Below are 18,516 nucleotides of genomic sequence, written 5' to 3' on the forward strand. Positions count from 1 at the left end.
CCTCCCGAGTGCTGGGATTATAGGCATGTGCCACCATGCCTGGCTTAGATTTCTTGCAATCTGAAATTTGGGGAAAGATAATTCCTGAGAAATTCTGGGGATACATGGTTACCTTGTGCCGGTGAGCCTCTAGCATGGACTCAGGAACACGAGCATCCTTCAAGGAGAGTGAGCTCTGACCCACCTTCCTCTGGAAAGCACAGGACGTCATTGTCAGGGCTGGGAAGACCATTACAGAAAGGCCTCCCCAAGCCCCAGTTCCTCTGCTGGACTCTTACAAGTCATTGTTCCCCAAGGGCCTGTTTTTAACTCTGATCTTCATCTTCACGATCTCCAGGACCTCGAAGCCATGGCGTTGTTTTCACCGCAGTGGAGAAATCCAAGCTCACATCTTCAGCCCAGACCTCGCCCATTCTTTTACCTACAGACCCATTTGCACGTCTTTTCCTCCTCATCTGTCTGACTGCAGATTTTGCTAGTTTAGGAGTCTGAACTTCCGGGGGCTGGGGATTTAGCTCAGCGGCAAAGCGCCTGCCTGGCAAGCGCAAGGTCGTGAGTTCGGTTCCCGGTACCGGAGAAAAAAACCCCAAAAACAAAACAAAACAAAAAAGGAGTCTGAACTTCCAAGGCAGCGAGGCTTCCGCCAGAAGACAGTCGCAGGTCCGGTGAACCGAAAGTGAGTTTGTTACGGGCGCTTTTGGTTTCTCAGGCAAACATGAGGCTGATGGTGTTGGCTGGGTGCCTGACCCTAATTATCTCTGGGAAGGAATGGGGACAAGGCAATGTACGGGGCCCTGCCTAGTGCGTGTAGGTCAGGTAGTAAAAGTTAATGGGAGACCACGGGGATCCCAAGCAGGCTGTACCATCACAGGCTCAGCCTTCTCTGGAAAAGCAGTTCAAATCACCCTGCCTACTAAAGCACACTGCCCAGCGGAGGTGCTCATGAAGACAAATGAGACACGGGATAAAATGACAAATACCACCCACAGCCCTGTGATCAGCTACAGAAACGAGAAGTACAGCATGCACCCTTATTGCACTCCTTGCTTTGTTACGGATCTATTCATCTCTAATAGCCGTCCATCCCCCACTCCTACTGCCGATCCTTTTCACATAGGGGTGCTGTTGATGATTCTCTTTGCAATTTATTGCAGATTATAGAATACAAGATGGGATCATGATGGAATTAGAAGGATATTGAATTTCCTTGTTATCCTGGTGTAATTACAGATCTGAATTTGGATCGTCTCCCTTCGGATAAAAGGATGAGTAAGTTTTCCTTGGGAGGAAGAATTACATTCTGTGAGGTAGAGGCAGGTTTTGGCGGTGGGTGTCATGACAGGCAAGTTTAAGAATGGGACAAAGGCAGCTCCAGTAGTGCAATCGGTTAGAAAGCCAGCCTAGTCAACGTAGGCCTGTCTCAAAAGAAAAAATAATTTTTTGAAAAACGGGCTGGGGTTGTGGTTCAGGATTCCTTGGGTTTAATCCCCAGTACTGCAAAAACAAACAAAAAGCATACTGGGGTGGGCTATAATGAATATTTGTCATTGAGCATCCATCATTCTCTCTGACTGCCTGGGGCTTTTAAACCCTCTTTATTTGGGATCTCCATATTTTATGTATCTGCCTTTCCCCTAGGTATGCAAAGTATAAGGTGAGTGTTTAAAAATTTATTACAGGGGCCGGGGATTTAGCTCAGCATTACAGTGCCTGCCTGGCATGCACAAGGTCGTGAGTTCAATTCCCAGTACTGGGGAAAAAAAAAACAAAAACCAAATAAAAATTTATTACAGTAAAAAACACATTGCCAATTATCCCCCGCAAAATATTCCCGATTATGCCAAACACACTTGTCCTGGCTTGCTTGCCACTTTCTGAAGCAGCTCTGGAAGTCCTTGTTCCTGAATGTCTTTATGAGCTGTGATCAAAATACAGTGAACGCTGCTGCCCCGTGATGCTCAAAACAAAGGCAGGGTCAAGAACACTTTGGTGTGTTTTCATCCGCTTTGTGCATTGGATCTGGTACCATGCAATATCTGACTCTTCTCCAAAGCCAAAATGAGCAAGAGAGGGAAACATCTTGAACTGATTCAGGACATGGAGGCAGCTATGACAGCAGAACTGAAGACACTCATAAGACAGGACTTCCAGAACTGGTTCGGAAAGTCGAAAGCATGGTGGAGTAAGTGTGTTTGAAGTGAGGGGGAGTGTTTTGAGAGGGACCAATGGCCAGGTGGCTTTTACTGTAATAAGTTTTTTTAAAAAAATTTAAACACACACCATATTCTGCAATCCTATCCTGCAAGCCAACAGCTCACTTTCCCTGGCTTCCTTATACCAGGGGTCTAACTTAGGCTGCACCAAACAGATGCACCCAGGAAGGTCTCTGAAGAAGCCTGACATGCACTTTGGTAGCAGCGTAACATCCCAAGGATGTGCTGGCAACATCTAGGCAGCCGATTCCTTGGACTTGGGTGACAAAGTTCCCTGCTTTAGATTCTGTATTCTTTTTTTTTTGGTACCGAGAATGGAACTCAGAACCTTGCACTTGCCAGGCAGGTGCTTGTGCCCTGAGCTACATCCCCAGCTTTCTTCATTCTTTTTCAAGACAGAGTCTTGCCCTGTCATTCAGGCTGGCCTTGAACTCCCTATGTGGTCCAGATGGCCCTTGAACTCAGCAATCGTCCGTCCTGCCTCAGCCTCCCAAGTGCTGGGATTATAAGCATATGCCACCATGTGTGGCTTTGGACTCTGCACTTTGGAGGGTCCTGCTCTGGTCTTCCTCTAGGTACACCCCTCCCCTCAGGGTCAGGAATCTGCAAGAACAAGGGACATGCCACTCAGAGCTCATACTCTCACTGCTATATCATGATGCAACTCACAGGACCCCAAACTCTCTGTCCAAGTTACCCCCAGCTGTCTTCCAGGGCCTATTCAGGCCTCTCCTGGGTCTGTCTTCTGGGGACAGGTCGTGCTATCCTCCTCTACCCTAAAGCTGAGGAGCAGCCGAAGGGTGAGTGCTGGTGGGGGGTATGAATGGAGCGGGGGCCTGTGGGCGGCAGTGTCCACACATGCCCAGTGCAGGCTGGGCCTGCAGCCAGCTAGAGAAGAGGGCAGACTCCCATGCACCTTTCTCCAGCACTGTCTGAAGGAGCCTGAGGATTCCTCACCGGAACCTGGCTGTTAGACACTGTACTCGCTAAGGGGAGATCTTCATATCTTCCCTCTGCTTGCAAAGAGGAAGAGTCTACTTGGCCTCCCCTTGAACCTGGGCAGGACTTTGGGAGCTTCCACTAGCAGCAGGTGGCAGGAGCGGTGCCACCTGACCCCAGATGCCAGGCCAGTCTGTGTCTCCTTGGGAAACATGCTCTTGGGATCCAGCCCCGGTGGTGTGAGGAAGCCAGCCCAGCCCAGAAGGAGAGCACATGGAGAGGCCTCAGGCAGGAGCCTCCAGCCGGGTACCAGGGGGTAAATAAACCTGCGGGTGATTCCCGTCCTCAGCCTTTCACACTTCAAGCCCAGGCCTCAGACATCGTGGGGCAGAGACAAGCCACCCAGGAACTGGCTTCCTGATCCACAGAATCCTTCTCGTAACTAAAGCACTCATAGTGCATCTTGGTTGAGCTTATAGTAAGCTTTGGTATGTCTTGCTATGCAGACATGGGCTATTGGAACAGATCTAAACATATTGCCTTTAATAGACTGTTAGCTCTATAACTTTAAAATATTTTGATATACTGGATGGGGGCCCCCATTCCTACCATTATCCTGGGCCCTGCAAATGTTAGGGTCTGTCTCGAATAAATGTGTTTGGTGCCTGGTGTCATTAGCGTCTGCACCTTGTGACCGGTGTAGAAGGACTGAGCAGGATGAGGTTGTCACTGGGACGGCTTTCTGCCTCTGTGATTTCCAGGCCGTGCCCTCTAGGCCTCCAGAGGTTTCCTGAGCCGCCTAATCTCCTTTGTCAATTGCTCTCCGGCAGAAAGCAGCCAGAGTGGCTTCTACGGCTTGTACCTTAGAAACACCGATTCAGACAAAACCAGCTCCGGATTATTTCCCTTTGCCTTGGTTCAATAGACATTAATTGAATACTTGCCACAAGACTGGCCCTTGTATAGGCAGTTCTGGTACAAAGATGAATAAGATAGACTCTTATTATTAGATAATAATAGCTAACATTTACGGAGCACTCCCATTGTGCCGGGCACCGTGCTAAGCACTTTTCCTTGAGTCTCATAACCACTTACTGTGGTAGCCGCTATTATTAGCCTCCAGCTGGAGACCAGGAAGCTGAGACTCTCTGAGGTTGAACAACTTGATCAAGATCACACAGCGAGGGAATGGGGTGGGGGGGGCGGGGGGGGACCCTCTGACTGGGACGCGACTGCGGGGAATCATTTGCCTCCGGGGGTCACCCGTGTTTGGTGGGGGGACACGCAGCGTCATCGTACTGCCGGTGAGTTAAGGGTGATGCTTTAGGAGCACACAGGAAGATCATTTAGTGGAAATGGAGGAAGACTTCTGGGAAGAGTGTCACCTACACCACCAGGGGAGCAGAGGGCTTGCCTGGAGTGCCCGGATCAGTGTGTGGGCTGGGGGGGAAGGGGAGGAAGGCAGGGCCCAGATCCCAGGGCACCGCACGCTAAGCTGAAGGGTCTGAACTTGATCCTGGAGACTGCTAGAGACCGCAGGGCCACGGAGGGATTTTCTGTGGATTTGTGATTCGGAAACCTCAGGCAGAGTGGGACAGTGCTTTCTGGGGTGTGGAGCGGGGGGCTGGAAGTAGGAAGCCGTTGGGAGGCCTCTGTGCAATGCAGGTGAGAAATGAGCGGGTCCGTGCCTCCGGAGCTGTGCTGATGGGAAGAGGAAATGGACAGAGGGACGGAGCCGGGCGGGGAGGGAGGAGGCAGAAGCTGCCGTGTGCACAGGGCTCGAATGCGCATATTAGGAAGAAAGGAAGAGCTCGGGGTTAAGTCCCCGGAGTCTGCCTGGGCGGCAGGGAATGGGGAGATAAGAATGCAGGGGAGAGCCCGGCTGTGCGTGGAGCAGAGAGCTGGGCAGCCTGGGGAGTGGCTAACAATGACGAGGCAGTGCTCTACCCGGGGAGGACCGACCTCCCGGCGCTGGGACGTGCAGAAGATTGAACGCATTAATATGAATAGTCGGCTTAGATAGGGCCTCTCACCAAGTAAGCGGGCTGGAAGAATGGACTATTAATTTTACTATTGTCGTTAGCATTGTTTTACAGGCAAGGCATACAGACCTGGTGTATCCGAGTGCCAGGAAGCCAGCAGCCTGCCTGGGGGTCGCTCACCGGGTGCAGGAGCTCACATAGCGGACTAGGAAAGGGACAGGAGGAATGAAGTCCTGAAGCCCAGGGGACACTGGCGGTGCTGTCCCCCCAAATCTCTTGGCCAAACCGTGTGTCCTGCGGCTTCCCTGGTGCTCAAACTCCAGCACACACAGACTCACCCCTGGAGAGGCTTTGACAACATATTCCTAACATTCCTGTGTCCTACAACAGCCTCTGCTTCAGTGGTCAGGAAGGTCAAGGTCCTGGACCACGCCTGAGAGACCCTGGGGCTCCGAGAGCTCCTTCAGTGCGGGGAGGATGCTGAGTGTGCTTTCCAGGAGAGTGGGCTTGGGTGTGGGCCTGCAGCTCCAGCGACCGTGAGGAGAAGCTGAGAGGCTGCTGAGAGGTGACCATAAACTTGGCCATTAGGATTATTCACATTATAATCTCAAGGTTTTTTTTTTTTTCCCCCTGTACTGAGGACTGAACCCAGGCCTTTCATACCAGACAGGATCTTGCTAAGTCACTAAATTGCCCATGCTGGACTTGAATTTGGAATCCTCCTGCCTCAGCTTCCCAGAGTTCAGAGATTTCAGGTGTGCACTGCCACACCTGACTAAATCTCCAGGGCTTAGGCTTTAATGAATTTTGTGGTATAAATGTCTGAAACAAAACTCCTTGGCTCTGGTGCTAGCTTCCCCATGGGCAAGGCTGAGCCTCAATTTCCTCATCTGTACTGGAGGAACGAATGCCCCTCTCCTAGGTTCTCATGATTAAATGAAAGAGCTGGTGAGTGTATTTGGAGAACGGAGGGGTCTTCTACCAAGGAAGTGTACAGGTGTCGTGTGCCCCTCCCCACAGTCTCTCTCCTCCTGGAGGCGGCAGGTGACAGGCTGGAGAGGAGGGCAGGTGTCTGGGCGGCTGGGGGGAGTAGCAGGAGCAGGCCTGCACGGCCACCAGCTTGCTAGGCCCAGGTGGGAAGCTGAGGCTAATGGGCTGTGACCTCCTCCCGCCCGCCCTGCCCCTGCCTGACGGTTTGGTATGCGTGGCCTTGCGTCCCTGACACGCACTGGTGCAGCTGGCCAGAGGGTGATTATGTGTGCGCCTACATGCACCGCTGGGAGAGCCCCCAACCCCGTCCCAGTTCCTGGAGCAAGGAGGTGAGGGTATGGGGCTCCCCGGGAGAGGCCTGCTTCTTGAATGCACTCTCTGCTGACCACCTCCTAGCACTGAGATAACTGGAGTGCTTGCAAGATCTGGTTTGTGAGAGGTCCTGTAAGCCCAGCACGCACCACCACCCTCTGGCAGCCACGCTTCCTGCTGGCCGGGCCTTTCCTTGAGAAGGAATGTGATGAGAGGGAGGCTGGGGAGAGGAAGAGGACTGGTGTCCTCAGCTCTCATTGCTGTGCTCACCCAGCAGCCCCTTCCCGACACTGCAGCTCCTGCAATACCGGTGTTTTCCTCCAGGAAGGAGGCCATGTTTGCAGGTGTGACTGGGGAGGTCAGAGGCAGGAAGCCCCCCAGCTGTGGACTTTGCCCAGGTGGAGAAGAATGTACACTCCTCTCCTGGATCCGCGCCCCTCCATGCCCTCCACGCAGCTTGGCCGCTCGCCTAGGCCGAGTCCTTTACTACACCTCCCCGGGCTGGGAGAGGTGGTGCGTGCCCATAATCACAGGCTGAGGCAGGGAGATGGAGAGTTCGAGGCCGGCCAGGGGCACGCTGAAAGTTCAAGGGCAGCCTGGACTACACAGCAAGTCCCTGTCTAGCATCACACTCTCCATCCTTGGTGTGTTCCCCGGCCCACAGACCCAGCGGTCTTGTAGTTCCGTGGGGTTCCATGTGACCGTGTGGATTGGACCACTGTCCCTCCCTCTTTGACGCTGTAGATTCCTGGAGTTCCATTCGGTGTGGCTGAGACCCCAGAGCCTGGTACCGTGATGTGTTGCCTGACCATGGCATTGGCCGAGATGCCACCAACTTGGTGGCCGGTGAGTAGGTTTGAGGACACAATGGCCGATGCATCTTCATGGGCCATAATGTGGACGTCAGGTAGTGTCTGACACGTAGTAGGACCTCAACATGCATCCAAATAAAGGAATGGATATAGAAGTGAGTGAGCGGAGAGCTGACAAGGGGAATCAAACCAAGGGCCAGTGCCGTGGTGACCCATGGCTGGCTTTGGTGGGGTCCGCTGGGCAGAGACATCACCGGCAGCAGGCACAGCCAAGGTCTCCCAGCCCCCACGGGAGGACCTCGCCCGGGGCCCAGGCCCCAATTCTGGCTGCTTTGCATTCTCTCATAAATAACCTGTAATGCTGCTGAATGCGCTTTTCTTTCTTCAGTCATTACAAAAGCCGCACTAATGAGTTATTGGAAAAACAAGTCCTGCTCCAGGCCAGACAGGCTGCAGAGGGGGAGTTTCTGGGAGGCCTAGCAACTCCCTGAGGAGCACTCTTTCTCACAAAAGGAGTTTTCAAAAGCCCTCATAGCTCATGTGTGTCCAGGGCTGTATGGTTCACATAGATTCTCAAAGAATCCTTCTGTACAACCAGGCTAAGAAAGAAACTTGACATCCCCTGCACTGAGTGTTTCTGCCTCAGGGCCTTTGCACTTACTACTCCCTCTTCCAGGAGAGACTCAGACCTGACCTTCTATGTGATGGTGGCCGGAGGAAGATCTCTTGTCATTCCATGGGGGACAGAAAAGCACAACATCTCAGCCTAGATCCAGCTGCACAACTCGTGCCTGGACCTCAGGGTCAGGCTCCCAGGCCTCTCTAGGCCATGCGGCTAGAAGCCAGAGTAGCACGGATGTGGGGATACAGAGTGGGGTCGTGACATTCCCACCTCCTCTGCCCCTGGATGAGACTGTCACGCTGTCATGCTGTCAGAGGTGTTTATCTGCCTCTCCCTCACTTTGCACATGTCCTGGGCTGAATGTCAGCTCCTCAGAAAGACTCTTGCAGGTGATCCTGCCTACTTTCTGTTTTAATTTTGGTTTGATAGTACTCATCATAACCTGATGTCTTAGGCTGGATCTTCCCAGGATTCCAAGGGGTAGGTGGCATTTGGTGACTCCAGGAAGTACTCGTAGAGAACAGGAAAGCAGTCAGTAAAGGGTGCATTATTTATCCGGGTACCATGACCTGTGTGGTACCACTGGGTCCCTCTGCTAGCCAGGCCGGAACACCTCTCAGGAAACCAGAGGAGTTATGCCGTTCCTGGGGAAGGGACCGAGGGCTGCTCCGAGGAGCTGGGCATCTTTGGCCCTTCTGGGTGCTCCGCCAGCAGGCAAAGAAGGCCTTGGGCAGAGTCCTGTGGATTCCAGCAATCAGAAGCCCACGGAGGGCACCAAAGTTTGGGTAGGCCAGGCACTGACAGGTTCCCCTAGGCCTGCTATGATACAAGCATATCCTTGACTCATGCACTGAAATGGAATTTCCATCAGAGGAGATGTGTGTCATGTTCACGGCTGTACCCTCTGTGCTATGCGCAGTGCCTGGCCATTAAGAAATTGTTGTTGAGGGCTGGAGATGTAGCGCAGTGGTATAAGCGCCTGCCTGGCAAGCACAAGGTCCTGAGTTCAATTCCTGGTACAAAAAAAAAAAGAAAAGAAATCATTGTTGGATGAGCAGGTGACCATTTCGCAGACAAAAGAGGCGAGGCTCAGAGATATGAATGATGGTGCCCGAGACTGGATTCATATGTACAAGAAGTATTTATTGAGCATCTACTTTGAATTCTGCCCTTCCAGTGTCCAGGGCTTCCCTCCAACCATTCTTGTCCAAGGGCAGGGGAGGTGGGAATGTCCCGACCCCACTCTGTATCCCTACATCTGTGCTACTCTGGCTTCTAGCCACATGGCCTAGAGAGGCCTGGGAGCCTGACCCTGAGGTCCAGGCACGAGTTGTGCAGCAGGATCTAGGCTGAGATGTTGTGCTTTTCCACCACCATGGAATGACAAGAGATCTTCCTCCGGCCACCATCACATAGAAGGTCAGGTCTGAGTCTGGGCTTTCTTGCCACAGGAAATTTGGGTGCTGTAGCAGCAGTGACGGGCACCCAGTTAGGTCAAGAAGGCGAAGGTCTCCTGGTGGGGAGAGGAGAGAAGGGGCTGCCCCGCCTGGGAAGGGTCAGAGATTCGGGGCCCTGGTTTCTGTCACTCTGGCCTGCCGTGTCCCATAAGGATGTGGGTGGAGACTGGGCACTAAGTGCTGAGACCCAGGATCTCTGGGGCCGCTTGTCACCATCCAAGGGCCGCGGTGGGGACCTTTCAGAGTGTGTCCAGGGCAGCAGGGCCTGACAGCACTCTGGCCCAGGGTGCAGGAGTTGCAGCAACAGGAGTCAATTACCATGGCAACCACAGGGCCAAAGCCTCTTTTCCTGGATCCTAGATCCTTCTATGACCCTGGAGAATCCCCCCCAGACATAACGAAGGCTGATTTCTCAGCACTGTGGCAATTGGAGACTTGGGACCAGAATTTATTTGACTTGAAAAAATAAAACAGCGTGACATTTATTGCATGCGGATGTTGCAGAGTGAATTCAAAGGCACTCTAGCGCAGAAGGACCTGAGGGCCTCCAGATGAAGGGCTCTGAGCTGAGAGGTGAACTCAGGCCCCGCAGAACCCGGCCCAGGCCTCCCCGCCTGCCTGCAGGCCCAACGAAGCCGCCGCAGAAACAACGGAGGGACTTAACTTTGAAAAAGAGAGAAGTGTTTGAAAATAACACTCATTTATTTCTGATTGTAAAAACAATACCTGCTGCTTGTGGAAAATTGGGGAGGAACAGAAATATACACAGACAGAACTGCAAATCATCCCTAATTCTACCACCCAAGACAATAATTAAAATGGTATTATCCATCCTTTTCCTCTTTACTCCACATGCAGCTCTGTACATAATTGGGACCATGTTAATATTATTTATATAATTTAGATTCTATCTATAGAGGACAACAGGCCTCTGAGCTCTGCATGGTAAACAAATGTGAAACACACACACACACACACACACACACACACTTCCCCTCCACAGTCACACATTAATTTACACTGAGCCACAAGTCCCAACCTTGCCACCAAGCAGCGTCATGACCTTGGAGGAATTACCTCACCCTCTCGTTGCCTCAGTTTCTTAATCTGTAAAATGGGGTCGACGAAAGCTCATTTTACTACTTTGCACTTTTGGGGAGGTCACATAGCAAAGTCCTTTAAACTGGGTGCCATGGCACATACCTATAATCCCAACACTTGGGATGCTGAGGCAGGAAGACCTCAAATTCATAGCAAGCCTGGTCAATTTAGTTGGACTATCTCCGAAAAAAATCCTTGAATGATTCTATTGGTATCGTTACCTTGTGGTAGAGTAACAAAACTCAGACTGTGGTTTCTGGCATTCAGTTCGTTGTGTTCCTTCCAGGCAGGTTCTTAGTTTCTCTGATCCTAAACTATCCATGTTGTTAAATGGAGGACAAGACAATGTAGGGGCTGGGATTTAGCTCAGTGGCACAGCGCCTGCCTGGCCAGTGCAAGGTCGTGAGTTCGATTCCTGGTACTGGAAAAAAAACACACACACACAAAAAAAAGTAAAAAAAAAAAAAAAAGACAATGATGTGTAAGAATAAAAACCAACAATTCTTACAAAGTTAAGGCTTAGAATTAAGGGCTCTGGACCACTGTTGCTGCAACACGAAAATGTTCTTCATCTGCGCCATCCAATGCAGTAGCTACTCGCCGAGTGTAGCTGTTGAGTACCTGAAACGTGGCCGATGGGACCAAGAAACTGAATCTGAGCTTAAACAGCTCCTAGAGGCTATATCTTGGCCAGTGCAGCTCCAGGTTATCAGCTTTTGGACCCTTTTTATACGTGAGCAGCACCAGGCGATGCTACAATGTACAGACTCAAAAGTCCCTGTGGTCTGAATGCCAGTTAGCTGTGTAGCCTTGGCGCAGTGACTATACCTCTCTGTTTCCCACTTCCCCCATCTCCAAAAGGAAGATGATAAAGATGGTTGGGAAGGTCTTTTGGCTGGGCCCTTGATGATTATGAAATTTTATTTTATTTTTGTATTTATTTATTTTTTTGAGACAAGGTCTTGCTGTGTAGTCTAGGCTGGTCTGGAACTTGTGGCGATTCTCCTGCCTCGGCATCCTGAATGCTGGGATGACAGGTGTGCATCGTACCTGGCTAGCTATGAAAATTGAACATATACTCCCTCAGAGAAGTCTGGTGAGATGAAAAGGCAGAGATCAGGGGGCTGGCCCATCCTCAAGGGGCCGAATGGGTGCTTTTCCTCGGCTCCTCCACCATGGTCTGGACCCTGAAGCCCTCCCCTGCCAGTGGGTTATAGGTGTGGAGGGTCAAGGGCCAATGAAATGAGGATATAAGACAGGTGTGAGAGCACACACCTGTAATCCCAGCACCTGGGAGGCTGAGGCAGGAGGATTGCTGTGAGTTGGAGGACACCCTGAGCTACAAAGTGAGTTCAAGGCCAGTTTGAACTGCATAGTGAGATGCTGTCTCAAAAAAGAGAGAGAGAGAGAGACAGAGAGAGAGAGAGAAAGAGAGAGAAAGAGAGAGAAAGAGAGAGAGAGAAAGAAAGAGAGAAAGAGAGAGAAAGAGAGAAAGTGAAAGAGAAAGAGAGAGAGAGAGAGAGAAAGAAAGAAAGAAAGAAAGAAAGAAAGAAAGAAAGAAAGAAAGAAAGAAAGAAAAAAAGAAAGAAAGAAAGAAAGCAAAAAATGAGGGCTTAATCACAGGGGCAGTGGGTCCCCAGTGGGTTATCCGGCAGTTGTCCGTACAAGGCTAGGTCCAGGACCCTCTTTCCCCCAGTAGTGGGGAAATCCTGTGGAGGTGAGGGTCAGGTGGGGTGGAGGAGGGGTGCAGACAGGAGCTGGGCCCAGGCTGGGACCAGAAGTCAGGTGCAGCTTGTCCTGGGGGGGGGCCGGTCAGGGCAAAGGGATCAGCCCTGGGGGCCAGAAGTGGGCACTGTGCCCTTGGAATTCTGTGCGAATGGCGCCCTCTGGAGTTTATGTCACAAGATTGTGTGTGTGTGTGTGTGTGTGTGTGTGTGTGTGTGTGTGTGTGTTGTTCACTGCAAAGTCCACTCTGTATTTCCTGCTCATCCTCTACTTGGATCAAAAGGGGCTAGTGGCACACACCTGTAATCCCAGCACTGTGGGAGGCTGAGGCAGGAGGATGGCAACTTCAAGCCCAGTCTGGGCAATTTAGAGACACAGACAGACTCTGTTTCAAAATAAAAAATAAAACAGGGCTGGAGATGTAGCTCAGACCCTAGGTTCAGTCCTCGATACTGGAGGGAAAAAAAGGTGGGAGGTGATAGCTACAGGAAAACAAACTGGCTGGGGAGGTTAACCCAAAACAGAGCAGGGAGACGCCTATCCAGGGCCAGCCGGGCCCCTCCATCCCCATCCTCTCCCTCACGGCCGGGCAGGGCTTTTCTGGCTGGAGAACAGTGGCTCCTGCTTCCTGCAGGGCGGCCGAGGAGACAGACTTGAGAAAGGCCAGCTCAGCGAAACTTGATGCTTCCTTCTTCGGGGCTGCTGGGGCCCCAGGGAAGACACCAGAGGACACGGCCCCTTGGCCCTCCCAGTCTGGAAACACACTGGACCCCAAATCTCTGACCCCCCTCCCCCGAGACAGCATCCTGGGAGGAGCCTGTGGCAGGGCACTGTCCCTGCCCCTGGTCACACAGGGTTCCCTAGGGTCTCGGCCTGCTGCTGTCCTCCCCTGAGAATCGGTACCCCCAACCTGTCCCTACCCCGAGCGTTTCTTCTTCCCCACGCCTCGGTGCTGTTTGTCCTGAATCTCCATACCGGCTGGGTGTTAGGGCCCCGTCCTGCTAAACATGGTCTTGCCCAAAGCCTACCTTTGCGTTAGTCACTGCGACCAATGCGGGTCTCTCTACCCTGTGCTGTGTGGGGGACCCTCCTCCGCTTGAGCTTGCAGCACACAGGGCAACAGCACAAGGTGACCATGTCTGGTGGACGCCCACCAGGCCTGGGGTCAGCCAGAGCCTTCTCTCCCTGCACCCCTGGACTCAGCGTGGGGCAGACACCATCACTGCGACAGTGCCTGCCCCAGAGCCTGTGGTCTCCCTCGGCAGGCAGGGGCCTCCTCCGTCAGACGAGCCTCTTCCAGGATGGGGCTGCATCTTTCCTTGCTGGATGTGCGCAGTACCATGGAGGTACAAGGCCTGGCTACATAAATACTGCGGAACTCACGAAAAATCAATAGAATCCCACTTTCCCCCTGGGCATGCCCCCTTCCCAGACCCGCCCAGGGAGGCAAAGGCTATAACTCAGCAGGCCTCACACCTGCCCAGAGGGTGAAGCCTATATACATATATTTTTAAGTCAGCATTAAAATTACTTCTGATCCACTGAACCATCAGTTCAGAAAAAGGTTAAGTAAAATCTCCTTGTCCAATATTAGTGTGGACAAAGGAAGCTTGGGACAGCCCAGGTGACCCTCACTTGGGAAATGGTGGCGTTCAGATATCAGTCTTGGACGCAGATTGTGAGGCTTGGGAGTCCAGCATGGGAACAATCTTGGAGGTGGTCCATCCAGGTCTCTGTCTCTCTTCTTCTGTCAATCTCTGTCTCTCTGTCTCTCAGTCTCTCTGTCTCTCTATCTCTGTGTCTCTGTCTCTGTCTCTCTTTCTCTTTCTCTCTCTCTGGGAGATTGAACCTAGGGATACTCTACCACTGAGCTACATCCCTTTTAGCACTTGCTAAGCTGCCCAGGCAAAACTTAAAACTTGTAATCCTCCTGCCTCAGCCTCCCAGAGTGCTCAGGTTACAGGTGTGTGCCACCACACCCAGCTCAGTGAATGTCCCCTTGCCTCAGTTCTGACATCTGTAAGACAGCGGGGGTCAGGTGTCTTACCTCTCAGGGGTAAGTTAAGGACTGGGGCGGACAGTGGACGTGGGATTCCTTGGGAAGTTTGAACGCCAGGGAATCTATGGTGATGGCTGGAAGTAATTTACGAGAGAACCCAACTCGAGCAGCCTTCCCGACATGGGGGTGGCTCACGGCCTCACAGTCTAGCCCCATCGATACTCATCAATCATACAGTAAGCATTTACTGAGCACTCACTGAGCGCCAGGCACTGCGCCAGGGGTGGGGATACGGCGGTGGCCCTCCAGTCTACTCACACAGCAGCCGCGTGTGCTGAAGGAGTCAGATCCCTTCCGGCTGCGCCCGATACCCACACCTCTCCCATCGCATTCACAGCAGAACTCAGTGTCCTGCAGCGGCTCCTGAGGCACAAAGGACCCCCTCCCTACATCACTTTGATCCCAGCCACTGCTGCCTGGATCCCTCCTCACCACTGAGGGACCTTCCTCCGCCATCTTCTCTCCCTGCCCTGTTCTGTCCCGCCAATCCTGGCACAGTCCAATCCCTCTCCTCTTTAAGACCATGACTCAAATGTTCGGTCTTTGACGGTTGGCCACTCTGACATTTCGACTCTTGCATTTCCCACTCCTGTTCCTAGCGTTAGTATTCTCCCGATACATTTTAGGGAAATGGGGTATATTGTCTCTTTCTAGACTATAACCTCCACCAAGCAGGGTTTCGTTCATATGGAGCAGGCAGTATCCATAGCAGTGCCAGGCGTGTAGTAGGTGCTCATTAAATATTTGTAAAATGATTGAGCGGAGGATGCAGCCTGTATCCCACCAGCAGGGGGCCTGGCTGGGTTCCGGGTGAGGAAGGAGTAGTGGAGACCAGGGAGCAGCCTCCCTCAAAGAGCATCACCGCCCAGATTGCCTTATCACTAGTCTCAAGCAGCACAATTTATAACAGGAGTTAACTGCTTACTAATTAGCAGCCGGAGCCATTAATTGGCTATTTGTTAGAGCCCGAATTAATAAACTGGTCTTTCAGTGGGGTCATAACTCTCCGGGTTCCTCATCTCTGCCCAGCCAGCAACACCGCGCCCCCGCCCGCCCCCCCACCCAGCATCTCGCTCGGTGATTCAATCAATACCTGCCGCTGTGTGATTTTCAGAGAGCTCTCCCTGGAGAGGCAGGCGATGGCACCATCCGGGCAAGGACTCTTCCTCTAGCTCACTCCCTGGCTCCTCTTCCCAGCTCTGACTCACAGGAGCACAGCAAGGGGCTGGAGGAGGTGGGAGGCTTTTCTAATAACACAGGGTCCTAGACAAAGCCTGATGCTGCCCCGATGACCGAGGCCTGGGCCTCCTGAGCTTTCTCTGAGATAAACACATAGGGCTTTTCTATCTCCAGGCAGCTGGCTCTCAGTTGGACCCTAGGCCCCGGGAGGCCCCCTTCATGAGCTCTTCAGCTCTTGGGGTCTACATCTCATGCCCCTACCCCACACTTAACCTCCTTTGGTAGTGACTGTGACAAGAACTGCAAAGATTCCTTGTGAAAACAGGACTAGACACCCTGAGGCCCTCACATCCTTCAGTCTGGAGCAGTTGGCCGCCAAGGCCCGGTTTGGCATCGCAGCAGCTGTGTGAGTCACGAGAATTAAACAGTTGATACACACAACAGGGCCCAGCGTGTGTCATCAGCTACCACCTCCCTTCCTTCTCTCAGCCATGCTGTGAGGCTGGGCTCCTACTACTCTACATCTGGGGAAACTGAGGCCTGGAAAGGTTATGACTGGCTGGGGCACTTTGCCTCCTCGGTGGTGGTGGCCTGCCATCGTCAGACGCTGGGCAGCAGGCGGGGCACACTCGGGGGAGAAAGTGGCCGAATTTACAGGCGTGCACACACAGGCTGTCAAGGTATTTACACGGCATGCAATTAGCTGCAGAGTATTCACAAGTGGATTAGGGACAGCAAATGTTCAGTCCCAGCCTGCCTCGGATCTGCGCCTCTGCTCCCCTCCCAGCTCCGGCCTTCCTGCCTTTGGAACCTCTCCACCCTGTGCTCAGCAGGGCAAACTCCAGGGATGTCAGGCCGAGCAGGCGGGGGTGCCTGTCCCTGGTAACTCACCCCAAAGCCGAAGAGGAGCAATTCACTGCTGTGTGGGACTGCAGCGCCTAATCGGAAAAGACGAAGGCAGGTTCCCACGAAACGCTCACCAGCTCAGAACCAAAAGCCAGGAAGGGCCAGAATCACCACAGCATTCCTGCAGCTTCCTGAGGGAGACGGGTTTCTAGAAACCTCCAATAATGGGAAGAAGGCAATGAATGAAGCTACTCATCCTCACACCCTCAACTGGCACGGCTTCCTGTCAGACCGGGTGGGAAGAAGCCAGAGCTTTGCATTTCTGTGAAGCAGAAAATGAATTATTTTTTTCCCTTTGGGGCAACAGGAGGCAGAACGCCGAAGGTGTCCTAGGTCTGTGGCAACCGGCCTATGATGAGCAGCGTTCATTAATTCGTCTAACTAATCTTCAGCTGGGGCCCACCGCGCCAGAAGTTCGGTTTAGACAACCGTACTCGGCCTTGGACACAGGACAGGGAGAGAAGCGGGTGGGGGGACGCCGCCGATCCAGTGTAGCAGCTAGGAGAAGAGTCTTCCAGGGTTCTGGGACTTCCTGAGAGCGGCAGGGAACAGCGAAGGTGTCAGCTGGTGGCGCCCCTCCCCCACGCCACCAGGCCGGTCCCCTCGCTTCCCACTTCCTGGGGGAGGGGGTCAGGGGAGGGACCCAGCAGGAAATGGGCCTGGGGAAGGAGTGGCTTATGATTAATATCTTAAGTTTACGTTTTAATTTATATGCAGAAAAATTAAACTTTTTTTTAGGTTTACACAGGTCTTTGAGTTTTGAGAACCATCACAGTCAGAACCCCAAACAGCTCCGCCGAGCAAGCGGGGTGGGGGGTGGGTTGCACTCTCCCGGCTTCTCACAACTGCCCGCCGCGGCCGCCCGCGCTCCCACCGGCCCGCGTAACACAATCCCCGCGCACACGCCGAGATAAATAACGGCGGCAGGTGGAGCAGGTGAGATTAGCGGGGCCCGGGTGGGGGGCGCCATCCGAGGCCAGGGGAGCCCGCCCGCCTGGCTCCGCAGCCTACGCCCCTCCCCGAGGCGATGTGGAGCCGCGCGGTCCCCACCGCAGCTTCGCGAGGCCCCGGCCGAGGGAGCAGAGACCCGCGGCGGATTCAGCAGCCGGAGCGGGGCCCGGGCTCGGCGGCCGAAGGGCGTGCGCCCCTGGGGCCTTGGGGCCGCCTGCGGTCCTGGGGGAGGCAGTCTGGGGAGTGGGGCGCGCAGAGGAGACTGTGGCGTGGCCCGGGGGAAGCGCCGATAGAGGGGTCCTGCGGGCAAACCTGTTGGCAACCTGTGGGCCGCGGCAAGGGCACGGCTCTAAGCGCGCCCTCTCTGGCGGTGGCCCCGGCATGCACCCCGCGGAGAGGCCAGAGCGACCGGGAAAGGGGCGAGGGCTCGGCCGGCGGGGTGGGTGACGTGGAGCCCTCCGGAGCCGAACGCACAGCCCGGGCAGCCCCACAGCAGGAGGCTGATCTCCCGCCTGCCGGACCCCAAGAGCCGCAGACGCCCGGCCTTTCCCTCGGATCGGCGCTCCGGTCCCGCCTCTCCAAGTGTAAAAACACTGATGAAGTGTGCAGTGTCCTCAGGCGTGTGTCTCCGGAGCGAGCGGCCGTGCTTGCCCCGAGAGCGCGCTGCGATCACTGCGCCCGGCTCGGGCAGCCAGGCTGGGCGTGCAAGGGCGGGTGGAGAGCGAGCGAGCGAGCGAGCGAGCGAGCGAGCGGCCCCGGAGCCCGCGCCGAGACCCGCGTCCCTCCGCCGCTGTCCTTGGGATAGATGGATCCATTTCTGCTTTCTGACATTTTCCTGCTGGGGGCTGGGGGCTGGGGGGCGCGGAGAAGGGGAGAAAGAAGGGTGGGGGAGGGGAGAGGGAGAACGGACAGAGGGGGAGAGGGGAGAAAGAGAGAGGAGAGAGAAAGAGAGAGCTTCCCCTAGCCCTGTTTTGTTTTCTCTAATTGGTCCTGGGGGAGGCGAGGAAATTGGACAGAGGCTGGGCCGGGCGAGCTGGGCTGCCTTTAATTGGCTCCTTTTTTTAACTGGAGGGGAATCAAACCCGAGAGCGAGCGACAAAGGGTGGGAGAGCGAGAGACCGAACAGGGAGGAGGGAGGCAGGAGGAGGGAAGAGGGCGGGAGAGGAGGAGGGGGCGGGGGAGCGCGGAATGAAAAGCTCCGAGGGGCGCAAAAGCAGCACAGCGAAGCCCAAGTTGCCGAGCGAACGGAGCGCTCCCGCGGCCCCGAG

This window comes from Chinchilla lanigera, unplaced genomic scaffold, assembly GCF_000276665.1.
Source record: "Chinchilla lanigera isolate Chin_1 unplaced genomic scaffold, ChiLan1.0 scaffold00036, whole genome shotgun sequence".
In the NCBI taxonomy this organism is placed as follows: Eukaryota; Metazoa; Chordata; class Mammalia; order Rodentia; family Chinchillidae; genus Chinchilla; species Chinchilla lanigera.